We start from the raw sequence: 17,866 nt of genomic DNA, 5'->3' as shown, positions 1-17,866 counted from the left end.
TCTATCGCTGCACGTTCCATTGTTCACGCTTGCAATTCACATCCATGCAAAGACCGCTCTGATACCAAACTTGATCCGAGTTGACTGAACTCCCGGATTTAACCAAGATCTTTTGCTTTCGTGATGTGATTAGAATTGCATTTAAAATGGCATAAAGGAACATAAATGCATGCTGTAACGAAAAAGGGACATGACAAGAATCAACAACATAAAAATTAAGACGTTGATAACGGAGTTCGTCCAGGAGGAACTACGTCTCCGGTCCCTGGTGTCAAGATGGTGTAGGCCACTGCATTAAGTGTTGTCAATAGTGATGATGTACATAAGAGGTGATGTCGCTATCATACAAGGAAAATGCCTTGATGCAGGAGTGACTCCAAGAGATGTTCCACTATAGGAACTCTGAGTCAAAAAGGACTCCTATCAGTATGACATAAACTCATGCATGACGATAATGAACATCCTGCCAACATGGCATAAAAGGGATTTGAATGCAATTATACATGGCGACACAATAGTATCTAATCAACATAATGACAAAGGGATCTAAAACAAAACATGACGAATCATGACAACAAGTACATCCTGTCTAGTCAATTTAATGTCTTAAATTGCTCTACATAAATTATCAATCCGGGTATCGTAAACTGATGAAGTGTGGTGCACCATATGTGCTTAGTTAACCTTTTTCTTACTTTGTTGTTTTATAGATTTTATTTTGTTTTGGGGTTTTGCTTTTGTTGGTTTCCTAAAGTGTCTAATGCAAATGGAAATCCTATTCTAAGGTCTTAAGAATACTTTTAAAGGACAAGTATGGATAGAGATTTCAAGACAAGGCCTATGTCCCTAATGGTAACTTCCAAAACTTAGCACTTCAAAAGATCTCAAAACATGTTATTGATGGAATTAGTACTTAAACAAAAGTGTAAATATGCAGCTACTTCAATCAAAATGGAATGCAACAACCAATCAATGAGCTAGTGACTATGAAACCCAGTATCCTTGCTGTTGTATAAAAAGAAAACTGAACTTAAATCAATTCAAAAACTATAAGCAAAGTAAACTAAATCATATTACATCAACTCATATTCTGACCCCTCACCATTCGACTCGCTCTGGCTATAGGAGGTAATCATAAACAAATTGAGCAATCTGATATCTAATTTGCATAAAATGAAACTAATATTAAACTACACATTCATACTTCAATCCCTCACCATTCGACTCGCTCTAGCTATAGGAGGTAACTGAAAATGACATGAGCAATTCAATAATTAACTTGCAGAAAAATAAACTAATATCAAACTACGCATTCATACTTCAATCCCTCACCATTTGAGTCGCTCTGGCTATAGGAGGTAACTGAAAATGACATGAGCAATTCAATAACTAACTTGCAGAAAAATAAATTAATATCAAACTACGCATTCATACTTCAATCCCTCACCATTTGAGTCGCTCTGGCTATAGGAGGTAACTGAAAATGACACGAGCAATCTAATATCTATCTTGCAGAAAATTAAATGAACAAAACAAAACTGAAAGAAATAACAATGCTGGAATTAGAACTCAGAAAATAAATCAGCAGAAGGACAAGATGATTCCATCATGTCATTAGTCATTAAAAAGCTATGTGCATTACTAATGTACAATCAACTGGTTGAACACACTTGCATGAATTAAAATTGCATGAATGAAAAATCTAATCTATCAAACTTGAAAGCAATCAAATGACATAATGAAATCAAAGCAAAATTTACAAAATGAAATCTACTCTACCTTACATTCTAATATGCTCCATGACATCTACTTCACATCTCCTTCCATGTTGAGAACATCAAAGCTTTATTCAAATTCTTCAAAATTACAAAGTACAACAAAGCTCTCCAAAGCTTTCAAAAGCCATCAAGGAAGAACTACAAACTCCAAGCTAAAGAACTTACAAGCTAAAAGACTAACAAGCTCCAAACTCTAAGCTAACAAATGAAGGAGAGAGATCTCCTATTTATACAAAAAGATGAGAAGCCATCTCATTAATGAGAGTCCATGAATCTCTCCCTCTACCTCTAGAGTCCTAATCAAAATAGGAACTGATAAGACACATGTCTTCTTAAAATTACAATACAATTAGGAGATGTGACACATATCCTCATGATCCCATGATTCTTTCCACTCAAATTCGAATTTGGCCTTAGAGTGCCACATAAGGGTCTTCTAGAAGCCTCCTTTCAACCTACACATGTCAACTATCTCAACCCATTTGTTAGGTATAAGCATATGCACATTATTTTCTAATTTTTAACCACAAATTCACTTAAAAGGCTTAGAATTAATAAATATTGGAAAAACATAAATGTGGCCCAATGATAATGAAAGTGGGATGAATGTGGTGACATAGTAGTGAAATGGAGGTGATATAATGGACATAATAGTGAAAGTGTAATGGAAATGAATGACATTTTCAAGACTCAACACATCCCATGAATGATTCCATGTCACATCAAGCAAGAATCATGAAACAAGTAAGAAAACAAGATCCCACATCAAACATCAAACAGGGATCTATGTAGCACAATGCATCTCATAGAAAAAGAAGTACATGAGCATATTGCATATACCTCACATCTTGGGACCATCTGAAGAAGAGGATGTCAAACTACTGAAGCTAGCCGTACCATCAATATCGCAGTGTCAAATCTCATGGAAATGATTGCTCGCACATGAATGCTGACACTTGCACCCCACTTTGAAAAGTGGCCGAAAAATGAAATGATCAAATGGAAAATCTGAATGCACCATCAGATTTGTGGTGTCGAATAGTGCAATATCGACTGTCAAATTTCTGAATTCTGAGAGAGTGGAAATCTGGGGCTTAAGGAATCTTTTAGATTCCCCCTAGATTCCTCAAAGATTCCCTCCTCCGAGGCCTCTGAAAATATGCTGCTCAGATCAAAATTCCGACTGCGCCATCAGGTTCGTGTTATTGACAGGTGCAAGATCGATATAAAGTTTGTCCAATTTGGACACTGCAAAAATTTCACCGTCTTAAGAATTTCGCCAAATCATGGTTCCGCCTATGTTATTCCCAGGTTCATGGTTCCACCCTGCAATAAAAATTAATCAAAAAATGCCTCAATCCACGTACACGCCCTTGGCTCCTCCCTCCCCCGTGCAAATAAAAGTCGGGTTTTAGAATAACATTTGAGGGCAGATATAACAAAGATTCCATTGTAGATGGATTAGTGACAAAGTCGACTTATGAGGAGGAGGTTGGGTTGTCAAACCCCAACCCCTCCATATTAACACTCAATTAGTTTTTGAAAAACTGCATTTAACATTTTTTTTGGGGGTCAGGTCCGCATTGGGCGGCCTGCTCCTTAACCTGCGCTATGGGTCCCGTTTCATTTTGGAAATGGCGCGGTTAGGGTGTATTAAATGGAGTGGGCATTGTGTTTATAGTCGAGCACACATTAATGGAGCACGGTTAATATTTTTTGGCTCTATTATGGGGCCTCCCAGTGGGGGCCGACTCACTTGGGCCGAGCGGGTTCAATCCCCGCCAGTCCCACATTAATATATGCGTATATGGTATGTGGTTTGGGGGTGTGGGCCGGTGGCCCGCCCACCCCATTATTTAAATGGTTAACGTGTGTGGTGGTTGAGGGAGGGCCGCTGGGGGTCATGCCCTGTCAGCCTATAAAAATTTTGATTTTTAATATATGTAGGCCATTGGGGGATGGCGGGGTTGGTGGCCCGCCACCCCAATAATATGTTTTTTTTGTTATTTAAAAAAAAATTAGCCATTTTTGAAAATTCAAAAAATCACCAAAGGAGACAATTTAAACAGGCCACAAATTCACTCGGAATCTAGCCTAGCTTGGCTTGAATCCGGTGGCCAGATCTTGTCCAAATTGGTGCCTCCTTAAGCTTGCCCAATCACCCAAGTCAACCCTGAACTTTGACTGCTCCTAACATTCGCATACAGAATCGGTTTGACAAACTGTTCACACCACCGTGATCATGACGACGAGATCTTCAACATGAACCTCATTCGAGCACAATCCAAACACTTTGAGTTTTGACCCTTCCTGAGTCCTCTTGGACTTCTGCATATGTCTGGAGCCACCTAGATCCTCAACTGAAGTTGTTTAAGGACTTCCAAAGCATTTGTTCCAACCTACAACCATAAGGAATTATGAGCACCAACTAGAAAAAAATCAAATGGGAAAGCCCACAACAACATGGCTATCCAAGAAATTGAAAGGCAAGGCTAAAACCACTGTCAATCTAGGAAATCCTCCATGCCATTAACAAATCATAACCAAATAATCACTTGCATACCTCATGTATCCATAAATTAGCAAGGAAAACACACACGCAACTTGTAACATGCAAAGAAATCCAGCTGTAGCGATTGATCCAACTATTCCCTTGCACTTTCATGCTTTCCTTTGCCTTCTTTCTCCAAATCCAATTGAATACTAGAGTGCTCCAAGCATGCTCCAAGAATTCTCTAAGTGTGCAAAAGTATGAAAGTGAGAGAATAGAAGAGAGCTCCAATCTAAAATTGACAAAAGGTTGTGAACTGATCCGCATAAACATTTTTATCATTGAGACCTCTATTTCTTCATTTTCCCTTAATTTTCCTTCAATTTCCCTCTCATGCAAATATGTGACCTTTCATCTCCCTTTTCTCCTATTTTCCATTATTTTCATAAATAAAATGCCAATTTAATGCCTCTTTGCCTTTGCCAATTTCCATAGTTATTTATTAATGACCAATGATCCCCATCACTATGTTTTTGCCCAACATTTAGCTTGGAATACGTGTCCCATGACCTTGGTCTTATTTTATTTATTTACATAGGAAATCAATTGGGGGATGTTACAAACACCTCCCCCTTGGGGGAACACTATCCTCGGTGTTCGATGACACTTATAACTAGAAAACTGCTAAAAACAACACTTAGTACCCATGAAGATTTATAACATAGTTGGATGTAGTATTTACAATGAACAACAATTGCAAACCACAACCAACATGACAAACATGGAAATTATACCATTCATTGAAGCTTTATAACATAACTCATTGTAGCATTTACAACAATATCCATATGCATTTACATATGCATATACCAAAAAATCATTTGCATGAACCAACAAATAATGAAGGATATAAAACTTGCATCTAATCGGCCATCTCCCATGTAGCGTCATTGGGCCCAAATTGCTTCCACTACACTTTAACCTACTTGATTGCTTGGTTTTGGAGTACGAGTTGTTTCTACTGCAATATGCATTGTGGTTCTGGCTAAAATTTTCACTTTGATTCCACCTGTAGTATAGACCCGTTAATCACATGATCAACATCCTGGATATACTTCTTAAGCAACAAAACATGGAAAACATCATGGACTTTCAATGTTGGAGGAAGTGCACTGTCGATAGGCCACTGGTCCAATCCTCTCAAGGATCTTGAAAGGCCCGCAATACCGAGGTGCCAAGTTGGCACATGATCCAATCCTCAAGGAACTCCTATTGGGTTTTATGCACAAGTACACATGCTCCCCAACCTAAAACTCCTTAAATGCTCTATGTTGATTTGCATAACTCTTCTTCCTGTCATGTGCTTCCTTAAAATTCTTTTTAATAAATTTCATTTCCTGTTCCATCTATACCAACATATCTACTCCAATCAATGCCCTATTCACTGGATGACTCCAACTGATGGGAGTATTAAAAATCTGCCCATAAAGTGCCTCAAATGGACTCATTCTCAAGGACTCTTGACACCCATTATTATAAGAAAAATCAACCAATGGTAGATACTCTTCCCACTTCCTCTGCTAATGCATAACGTATATCCTCAACATGTCCTCCAAAAATTGGTTAACCCTCTTTATATGCCCATCTGTATGTGGATGATAATATGTACTAAAATCCAACTCTGTCCCCAAACCCGCAAGAAAATCCTTCCAAAACCAGGAAGTGAGCTTGGCATATCTGTCTGATATAATGTTCTAAGGAACACCATGCAACCTCACTATCTCTATGATGGAAATATGAGTTATGTCACTAGCTGAGTTAGTAGACTTAATCGCAATGAAATGAGCTACCTTACTTAACCTACCAACTACAACTATGATGGAATCATGCTGTCTCAAAGTCCTCAGCAAACCCGTAATGAAGTCCATGCATATGACCTCCCACTTCCACTCTAGAATTAGAATCAGCTGCAATAAACCACATGGATTCTTACACTCTACCTTTACCTACTGAAATTCCAAACATTTCGCAACAAACTCAACTACATATTTCTTCAAGTTTGACCAATGATAGAACTTATTAACTGTTGTCAGAGTATTCTGATATCCCGTGTGACCTAAATATGGCTTGACATGAAACTCCTTCAAGATAATCTTCTTGAGCTCATTGTCATCTGGTACATAAATCTTGTTCATGAATCTAACCAATCCATCTAACGTGAGATGATACTCCTCATCATTATTACCTTCACCCAGTTGTTGTAGCTTGTGCCTCAATTGTTGATACCTACCATCATGTTGCCCTGCCTGCCAGATCCGCTCCTGCAATTTTGTCCCATAAGAACTCACTGCTGCAATATGATCCACTTGCACTATTCTACTAAGAGCATCGAAAACCTTTCTCTCCTTTCCCTTAATGTACTTGATCTCGAAGTCAAACTCACTAATTGTAGAAAACCACCTATCTTTCTCATCATTCAGATTAGGTTGTTAAAATAAGTATCTCAATCCACTGTGATCACTCATCAAGACGAACCTCCTGCCAAGAAGATACTATCTCCACATCTTCAATGCATGGATGATAGATGCCAACTCAAGATCATGCATCATGTACTTTTTCTCGTGCTCATTCATTTTCCTTGACTCATAGCATACTACCTATCCTTCCTGCATCAAAACTCCACCAAGTCCTCTCTTGCAAGCATATGTACATACCACAAAATATTTGTTTGGATCCGCAGTCTTTAGAACTGGAGCATTCATAACGAACTACTTCAACTGCTCAAAATGTGTTGCATATTCCTCTGTCCATTCAAATTTCTTTTCTTTTCACTGCAATGATGTAATAGGATAGGAAACCCGTGAGAAGTTCCTGATGAACCACCTATAGTAAGTTGTTAACCCCATGAATGATTTGACCTCATCCACATTCCAAGGAGTTTCCCACTCCATAATAGCTTTGGTCTTTTCCGGATCCACTGCTATACGCTCCTTGGAAACCACATGCCCTAAGTAATGAACCTCTGTCAGAAAGAAACTGTATTTTCTAAGTTTGGCATACAATTGATGCTCTCTGAGCAGTCTTAAGATTGATGCAAATTGTTTGGCATGCTCTTCCTCATTATTAGAATATATCAATATTCATCAATGAATACAATCATGAACTTGTCAAGATAAGGACTCAACACACTATTCATCAAACACATGAAAGTAGCTGGAGCATTAGTCAAACCGAAAGGAACCACAACAAACTCATAATTACCATACCTGGTCTGAAAAGAAGTCTTGTAGATGTCCTCTTCTTTGATGCATACTTGATGGTATCCTGATCTCAAATAATCTTTGAGAACATTATTGATCCCTTCAACTGATCGAACAAGTCATCAATCTGTGGCAAAGGGTACATGTTCTTGATTGTCACCTTGTTCAAATACCTGTAAACAACGCACAACCTGAGAGTTCCATCCTTATTCTTCACAAACAATACTGGTGCACCCCAAAGTGACACACTTGGCCTAATTTATGCCTTGTCAATCATTTCCTTCAACTACAATTTCAGTTCCACTAACTATCGAGTGCTCATCCTGTACGATGCCTTTGATGTTGGTTCTGATCCCAACATCAACTCAATAGAAAAGTCCACTTTCCTGTGAGGCGGTAACTTTGAGATCTCTTCCGGGAATACATCCTGAAACTGTCACAAAAACAGATACCTCTTCAAGACCTCAACATCCTCAAAATCCTTAAATTTATCACTGGAAATATGAACCGCAAACAATACACATCCCTTCATGCTATTGCGCTTGGCCTGCATAGCTGTAACCATTCTAACTGATGTCATCTTCTTCTTACCATGCAATATTCTTTGTTCTGCATTTTCATCCAAGAACTCAGTAGCCTTTTCATAACAATGCATCTTAGTCCTGTGAAGCTACAACCAATCCATACCCAATAACATATTGTAAGATCCCAACAGAAGCACATTTATATGCGTTGATGTAGACATACCATTCAACGCAAATGCACAAGCTCTTACTCAATGATGAACCCTCTTCTTAGTACCTGTATCCAACTGCACTAACCAAGACTTTGCATGCATTTCTCTTTTCAAACCACACTTATCCACTAGGCTAGGGTTAACATAACTATAATTATATCTAGGGTCAATCAAAATAGAAACAAATTAGTGACAAAGATTACGTCTATCTCGATAATGGATGTTTGATGATCTTCTTGCCTGTTATCCATTGTTGCATAGATCCAAGGAATAATCTGTTCAACATCCCCAATTGCCTACACCTCTTGAGCACTGTAGATCTATGGTTTTCCACCCTGATGTTGTGGAAAATCCCTCCTACGATGATCTTTGTCATACATCCAACACTATAAAGGCTTCCTGTCATCACCCGCGTTCTTCTCCTCAAATTGAAATCCTTGTCCTTTGTCAACTACATTGAACTTCTTGTGCGGTGCTATATTCTCCTTATCATTTGTGTCTTGTGGCTTTCCTCTCTTCTTAACCCACTTTCCCTTATTCTTCTTGTTACCTTTCCAATCTTGTTTAGACTCAGACTTGCGCTTTGATTGCTTATAACAATGTTTCAACTTTCTGATGGCTTCCTCCATTGATCTAGTGTCATCACACTCAATCATGGATTTGAATGATACTAGCCACCCACTGATGAATCTCTGAATCTTTTCTTTCTCCTCCTTAAGATAAGGCACATATCTCAACAAATCCAAGAATCTACTAGTATACTCCTCATCGGCCATAGATCCCATATTCAACCCATAGAACTCCTTTTCACTGCCATCATAGTATATTTTAGATAGATACTTCTTCCTTAAAGTCTCTCAAACTCACTCTAAGTCAGCTCCTGCTCTTAAATGCTTCTGACATTCTTTACATCCTCCAACCAAATGTCTTCTTTTCGTTTAAGACTAAAACTAGCTATCCTGGCCTTCATATTTTCTGAATAATCATGCAATTTGAAAAACTTATTCATCCCAAGAAACCAAGCTTCTGCATCTTGTGACTTCTTCATTTCTCTATCAAATTTAGGAGGATTTTCTTTCTTGAACTCCTCTGGCAAGTACCGCTTCTCACTCTTGCTATACAGGTGGTGACAGTGATGACGATGTTGTCTCTATGAACCAGAACTAGAATAGAACCCATGGCCATTACCCCTCCTGTCAGATGTATCCAAGAAGCTACCATCTCTGACTATGTCAACCCTATAAAACCTGTATCCTGATTGAGACCTACTGCCATATGCCCCATTAGTCCCTTCCTCCTATCCATGGCTGATCCTAAGCACTCCTTGTCTCTGCAAATATAATAGGCTCTGAAGGATGACTGCATTAACTTTCACTTTCTTTTCCTGTGCCATGACAAGTCTTTCTTGTGACTGAATGATCCTGTCGTTATCTGCCTTACAACTTCTAATATCTTCTTTCAAACTTCTCAATGTATTTGCTATGTCAGGTTAGTACTCATCACCATGTAGTTCATCTTATTTGTAGGGAGAATCACATGAACTATAGTCCACCATTTTTCTTGTCATCTCTAACCTTCTTCCTACAAACATACCATGTCATATAAACCAAATATAAACATGATCAAACATACCTTAGTGAATTTCAAGGGAGACTATCTCTTATACACAAATAATTCTATATTATCACAACATATGTATATGTAATGAAATAAACATATCAATCATTCCAACATCAACGTCATGATGACACAAAACCATAATAATGACCATCACAATGCATGCATAACAAACACATAGACAACTAACATGCATGCATGACAAACACATTTTTCCAATCCAGTCCAAGTGTTTAAACCTAGAATCTTTGATACCACCGTGTAATGCCTCCTCGCACCTTTACCCAAATTCACAAGCTCGCCAGGGTAAACATGAGATGAGGGTTACTATGCGAGAGATGATTTCCAAGATGCACTAATTGAAAATGGGGTCCTCATGTACATAACTGACTGCAAACACCCAATGACACATGATCACACTATTATAATCCTAAATTAACCCAACACTATTTCTTTTCAGTTTTGCTTCCTTAAATTTAACAAAACTTTCTATTTTTCGCAGTTTTCTCAGGTTCTAAATTTTCAAGGCCATTTTGAGGGCCTAAATGACATTTTCAGGGAAAAAATAGAGACCAAAAAAGTCTAAGTCTAGTTTAATAGTTTGTTTTCGACCTCCTCGTGGACATCTTCGAAATGAGGTATTATGATAGTCAAACGGAGGTCGTATGCAACCATTATGACCCTGATAAGTTGGATGTTCGAATTACTCATTTATACAAACAATTTGTGTACGTAGTACCTGTAGGTTATAAATACATATATGTTCATTAATTCAATAAGCTCACCAGAGAATCATAATTGACACAATGACAAATCTAAACATTCAATCTCAACTCAAAACTTGACCTAGACTAAGTAGGACATACTAGGCATTTCGTCAAACACATGGCATACATGTAAGCTATAAGTCATGAATGCATATATGATCATAAAAATCTGAGGTTCATCTAAGAATCACCAAAAAGGCCTTATGCCTTCTCCACATAGTTGCAACAACACTTATTAGCCCATACATTCATCAACCAATCAGTAGCTAAACCATTCATGACAGGACACATAAATAACATATATCATGTAACCAACAAATAACAAGTAAATAACCAACATATGAACCATGGAAACTCAACCATAATATTACTAATATAATTGCTAAAAATATGCATGAATCACAATAGAAGAATATTTCTTATTAATATATGAAGATACCAACCAAGTCAGGGAATTCCATGTACCACCCAACCATACATTGAGCTTAACCAAATATCTCTTTCATCCAATCTCCCTCGGGCCATATTCTAAGTATGAATGTGGGATCTCACAAGATAAACCAAAAAAAACCAAACCACGGCTTCCAGAGGCCAAACCACCTCAACCCTCAACCAATGATTCCACCTCGCAGATGGACATCACCAACACCAACCAGATCCGTCTCTACCCAAGTTGTCTAGGGCTCAAGGAACTAGTAACTCAACCCACAACCTTCCAGGGCTCTAGAGCAGTTGTTCAAACTGACTCTAGGGACTAGTAGCTCAACCCACCAAGGGCTCTAGATCGTTTTTCCCAACCTATGCTCCAGGACTTGTAACTCAACCCAAGTTGTTCCAGGGCTTCCTGTTATCACCAAAAAATGATCACCTAGCCATTTCTAACTAGGTGGATCGAAAGACACCATGTAGATTTAATCTTACTATAGTAAAATCACTTTCATTGTGGAAAATAATTTAGTAAACCACTTTTATTAACTTATTTTAAATCAAAAAACCCCATGAGAATAATTAGATAAATCGTTATTTATTTAATTTTCTCTAGGAATAATTATTAAATCATCATTTAACCTTAGAAATATTTAAATAAATCACTATTTATTTAAATTTCCTTATTTTGTTATTAGGATAATTATTAAATCAATATTTAATAATTATTTTGACTTCACACGTTTCTTAAATCCAACAAAATAATTAATAAATCATTTTATTTGTTAATCATTTCTAAATAAAGGTATTTAACCATTTTAAATATCTTTTCCTTCTCCAATAAATATAATAAAGTATTCCAAGTGGTTAGATCTAAATTTGGTTAATAATATTTTATTATTCTCCATTTTTTAGATTAACTCCATATTTTTCTATTAAAAGGAGGGTTTTTCATTCATTCGTCACCATGATCATAATCATCGTCAACATTATTGTCATTTTTCTTGAGCTCCCATTTTGAGTTCTCCACTTTTGTCTGGGTTTTTCACATATTAAGAGAGAGAATAAGTTTCTGAATCATCAAGGAAAGGACCCATCCTATGGAGGGGGACTTACAGAACAATCTGTAGATCTCCTCCACCAGGTGCTATCAATAAAAGATTTATTCATTTAAAAAAGTCTTTCCAATTGAGTTATTATACTAGATATTTTATATTGTTGCTTTTTGTTCTGGATCGTATATTCTTTAATTGTAGGTTTTCTATTTGAGTTATAGATCTGAATCAACAAAAACCATCAAATTGTTGTTAGGGTCACTTTTCACCTAGTCACTTAAGAGAATTATTTTTGGTACAACTTCCAACAAATTTCACACTAACACTTCCAGAGTGTTTGTCCCAACTCACAACAATAAGGAATTATGAGCACCAACCAGAAAACAATCAATTGGGAAAACCCACAAGACCATGGCTATCTAGGAAATGGAAAGGAAAGGCTAAAACCATTGTCAATATAGGAAATCATCCATGCCAATGGAAACGTATAACCAAATAATCCTTTCATGCACCAAGCATCCATAAATCAACAAGGAAAACACACATGCAACCTATTACCTACAAAGCAATCCAACTATAGTTGCTGACCCAATTGTTCCCTTGCGTTTTCCTACTTTCCTTTGCCTTCTTTCTCTAAATCCAAGTTAATACTAGAGTGCTCCAAACATGCTCCAATAATGCTCTAAGCGTTCAGGAGTATGATAGAGTGAGAGAATAGAAGAGAGATCCCAGTTATGACAAAATGTTGTGAACTAATCCTCAAAATCCTTGTTATCATTGACGTCTCTATTTTGTTCATTTTTCTTTAATTTTCCTTCAATTTCCCTCTCATGCAAATTTGTGACCTTTAATCTCCCTTTTCTCATATTTTCCATTATTTTCATAAACAAAATGCCAATTAATGCCTCTTTTCCTTTCCAATGTCTTTTCCAATTTCCATAGCCATTTATTAATCACCATTGATCCCCATCAATATGTTTTTGCCCAACATTGAGCTTGGAATTCGTGTCCCATGACCTCAGTTTTATTTTATTTATTTACATAAGAAATCAATAGGGGGTTGTCACAAAAAGGAAAATCAAGGAGAGCAAAGGAAAGAAAGGAGAAGTTTGGATCAACATCTTCAACAGGAAGATTTTGTAGGTAACAAGTTGCATGTATGATTTCCTAGATGAGGTGTGAATGCATGGTACATGCATTTATTTATTTGGTTCATTTGTTTTCATTGGCATATATTTTATGGGTATGACAGTGGTTTCAGCCTTGCCTTGTCATTTCCTAGATTGCCATGGTGTGATGGGATTCATTTATGGTTGAGCTTTGGATTTCTAGAAGGTTTTAGATTTGGGTGAGGTTGTCTTAGGAAAATTCCCAAGGGTTGGAGGTGGAGATGGTTTTCTCTGGGAAACCATAGACAAGTGGGTGGAGTCAGGAAAATTCCTCAAGGGATGGTGAAGGAATTCTGAGGCATCCAAGCTTGTTTTGGATTTGTGATCTCTTGACCTGTTTTGGCGAGATCGTGGTACTTTGATGGTGGAGGTGGTTTAACTTCTGGATTACATTGGTTGTTTATGTCTTGTTTTATCCCATGATATCCCACATCCATGCTTGGATTATGGGACGGGGGTGATTGGCTGAAAGAAATATTTGGTTTTGAGTTCAATCTGTGGTCGAGTGGTACGAGGAAGTCCCTAACTTGGTTGGATTTTTCATATGTTAAAAAGAGTTATTTCTCTATTGTGAATCATGAGTACTTGTACTTATTGTTATGTTTCCATGATGGTTGTTCTATCTATATATTCTTTATAAGCATGATTTATGATGTCTACCATCTTTAGCTCTTGTCATGAATTGTTGAGTTAATGATTGGTTGATGAATGTATCGACTAATAAGTGTTGTTGCAGATATGCGGAGAGGGAATAATGCCTTCTTGGCCACTCTCTGATCAATCTCAGACTAATATGATCATATATGAAATCATGACCTGTAGCTTACATGTTTTCCATGTGTTTGATGAAATGTCTATTATGGACTAGACATGTCCTAGGTCAGTTATTATTCAATTTTTGTATGAAAAGCTTTGTCATTATGTCATTTATCACTCTAAGAAGTTACAGGAAGTTCTGGGTAGTGGTCGAGAGACTGTCCTAAAAAGGTGGCTCATATCTTAGGACCGCACCCTCTGAATTAGAGATTTATGGCTATAACTGCACTCAGGCAGTGTTGTGTATGTGGTTGGAGGCCTATAATCGCACCCAAGAATTTTCATGCATGCAGTTGTGGGCTTAAGGCAATGAAAAAGAGCCCCAACTAAGGGTTTGGTCACCTGGGTGGTCTTTTGGCCCTTGAGTCTCCTGTATCCCTGAGGGATTTTGTGAGTTGTTAGTTTTTCGAACCCACTTCCATAATTGGAGCTTGGAGGTCAGGTCAAATCATTGTAGCACTCTGCTTCACATTTAGTAGGCAGGCTTGTAAAATCAGGAAAATGTGGGAGGGGGTATCATTACAGATTAGTACGAGAGCTTCTAGGTTCAAACACTTAAACTAGATGGGCTAGATGCATGTTGTTATGAATGCATTGTCATGGTTATGGTTTTCGTGCATGAGGTCATTGTATGTAGTTAGTGTTATCATGCATGATGCTGATATGAATATCTATATATATGTATTGTGCTAATATCGATTGATTTGTGTAGACAGCATAACCTCCCTTGAACTTCACTAAGGTATGTTTTATTATCTTTATATTTGGTTATCTAACATGGTATGTTTGCAGGAAGAAGATCATAAGTGAAAGGAAGAATGGTGGACTGCAGTTCACGTGACTCTCCTTATAGATCAAATGAGAAACCAAGAGATGAGTACTCTCCTGACATAGCAGATACCTTGAGAAGTCTAAAGGTAGAAATCAGGAGTTGCAAAGTAGATAATGGCAAGATAATTCAGTCACAGGAAAGACATAACAGGGCACAAGAAAAGCATGCAGAGTTAAATGTAGTGATCCTTCAGAGTTTATCATATTTGCAGAGATAAGGTCCTCCAAGGATCAGTTATGGATTGGAGGACAAGACCAATGGAGCATATGGTATCAGATCTCGATCAGGGAACCGTTCAGATAGGGATGATATGGTCAAAGGTGGCAGATGTATGGATACACCTGGCATGAGAGGTAGTGGTTATGGGTTCTATTCTAGTTCTCGTTCAGATAGACATCATGGTAATCATCAGTAGCATCCTTATAGGAAGAGTGAGAGGGGATACTTTCCAGATGAGTTCAAGAAGGCCAAGCCTCCTACATTTAATGGGTAGTTGAAGAAACCAGAAGATGCAGAAGCATGTTTGCTTGGGATGAAGAAGTTCTTCAAGTTGCATGACTACATAGAGAACATGAAAGCCATGATATATATTTTTTGTCTCAAGGGAAAGGAAGACATTTCGTGGTAAGATGTAAATATTTTTAGAGGCATCAGGACAAAGGATTTGAGTTGGCATGAATTCAAGAGACTTTCCAGAAATAAGTACTTGTCAGAGAGATAATATGCCCAGTAAGGCTAAGGAGTTCTACGAGTTGAAGATGGGATCTATGATAGATGAAGAGTACACTAATAAATTCTTGGAGTTGTTAAGGTATGTGCCTTACCTCAAGGATGAGAAGATGAAACTTAAAAGATTCATCACTAGATTGCCATTAGCATTCAAGGATTGGATTGAGTATGATGAGCCTTGGTCATTAGAGGAAGTCATTGGGAAGTCACAAAACTATTATGAGTAGTCAAAGTGAGAGACTGAGCTTAAGCACAACTAAAAACGAAATGAAAATACCAAAGGAAAATGGCCTTCGAAGTGGGAGAGACCTTAGGATGCAGGTGAGAAAGAAAATGTGGCCCCTTACAAGAAGTTCAAAACAACAGAGAAGGGACATGGAGAGCAACAAAATAAAGGTAGTGGTAGATAACCATTGCATTGTTGGATATGTAGCAAAGATCATCACAAGAATGATTGTCTATTGTATTAGGGTGGCAACCCTCAGATCTACAGTGCTTAGGAGGTGCAGACATTTGGGTATGTTGGACAAAGTATTCCTCAAATCTATGCAACATTTGATAACAAGCAAGCGAATCACCAAGCATCCATTATTGAGATGGAAGGTTAGCTTTGTGTAGTATACTTAGGGGGGATAGTATGGGGTATAGAGGGAGGCACCCAAGAGAATAATGTAATAATGAGATGGGTCATAGTTAATAAATAAAGTGGTAACCTGCATCATGTAACAAACCACAAGTAGTTAGCAATAATGTGATAAGCCCATGGTATTAGATGTATAGTATTGATAGAACCATGGTAATGACCCATGGTATTGTATGTATGAATCCTATATAGAGGCTAGAGACTCCCCGTTGAGAGGTGTCAAGGAATATTGTATGAACAAGCATATGGCTTGTGGAGTGTTCTCCTTCCTTAAGGAGTGATTGTATGGTGTTACCCTACCTCAAGGGTTTTGATTAATAAAGTGAAGAATTTCTATTTGTTTATATCTTGTTATTTCTTGGGTATATTTGTATTATCATATATTTGTAGATCAGATCTATAACAAGTGGTATCAGAGCACTTTCTTTGGCAAAACGAAGAATTTTGTTTTCTATTTTTTACAGGAATTTTTTGGGCAGCGAGTTTGCAGATCAGATATATAATATATGGTGCAAAATTTTCAGAATCTAATTACATATCTGGATTCTTTGCACAAAAATACCCAATTTCAAAACAAAAAAATCATCTGAATCGGAATCTGGATGAGGGAGATATTGATGATTTAAAAATGAGTTGTATTGTAGAGATGTTTTGGTGAAAATTCGTAGACGACGGATCTTAGTTAATTTTTGTAGTTTTTGTGGGGAATTTTGAGAAACTAATTGCAGATATAATATCCCCTTGAAAAATTACTCAATTTCAAAAAAACTATCAGTTGAATCAGAGTCCAAATGAGGGAGATATCGTTGATTTAAAATCAACTCTTTTTCAGAAATTTGTGTGACGACGAGACAATTGCAGCGCGAATATGAAATTCCAGTGCCTAGATCGAGATTTATATCAGATGAGAAGATGCAGAATTGTTGTTCCATTTCCAAAAACAGGTCATAATAAGGAATCTAAGCAATATTGACTAAATTGTGGCCATTTCAAATTTCGCCAAGTGAGTGATTTTTTTTCAAAACCCTCTTCATGGCTTCTAGCAAGGAATTTTTTATAGGGAAAGATAATGGTCCTACTATTGAAGAATTCATAAAAGACCTTAAGAAAACCTCTCTGAAATGTTGGACACATTTCGTATGGCTTTGACTGAAAAATGAGGCTGCCATATGGTGGAACTCACTTGACAGAAAGAAGTTGTCAAAACTTTCGGATGAAGAATTTGAAAAAATCCTTTTGGAAAAATGGTCTAATACTACACAACAGGAGAATGAAACATGGAAAGGGTTATTTTTTGATGATATCTCCTTATTACAGGTTCATGGATGTATTCAGAAAGAGAAGATAATTGTGTCTATCAGTCTTAATAGCAAGCATAATTTTATTAATGTTCATTTGGCTAAAAGATTGCAAGTCCCAACCAAACAAATGGTGCATACACAGGTTAATAATGAGTAGGTGCAAGTTTATAAAGATTTGAAGATTTCTATGGATAAATATGTATTGCATTCTGATTTTTATGCCTCAGATATGGATTATGTGGATTT

Source organism: Pinus tabuliformis, chromosome 6 (assembly GCF_031772625.1).
Source record: "Pinus tabuliformis cultivar Carrire ecotype Pingquan chromosome 6, CPIR1, whole genome shotgun sequence".
Classification (NCBI taxonomy): Eukaryota; Viridiplantae; Streptophyta; class Pinopsida; order Pinales; family Pinaceae; genus Pinus; species Pinus tabuliformis.
This window is presented reverse-complemented; position numbering follows the sequence as displayed.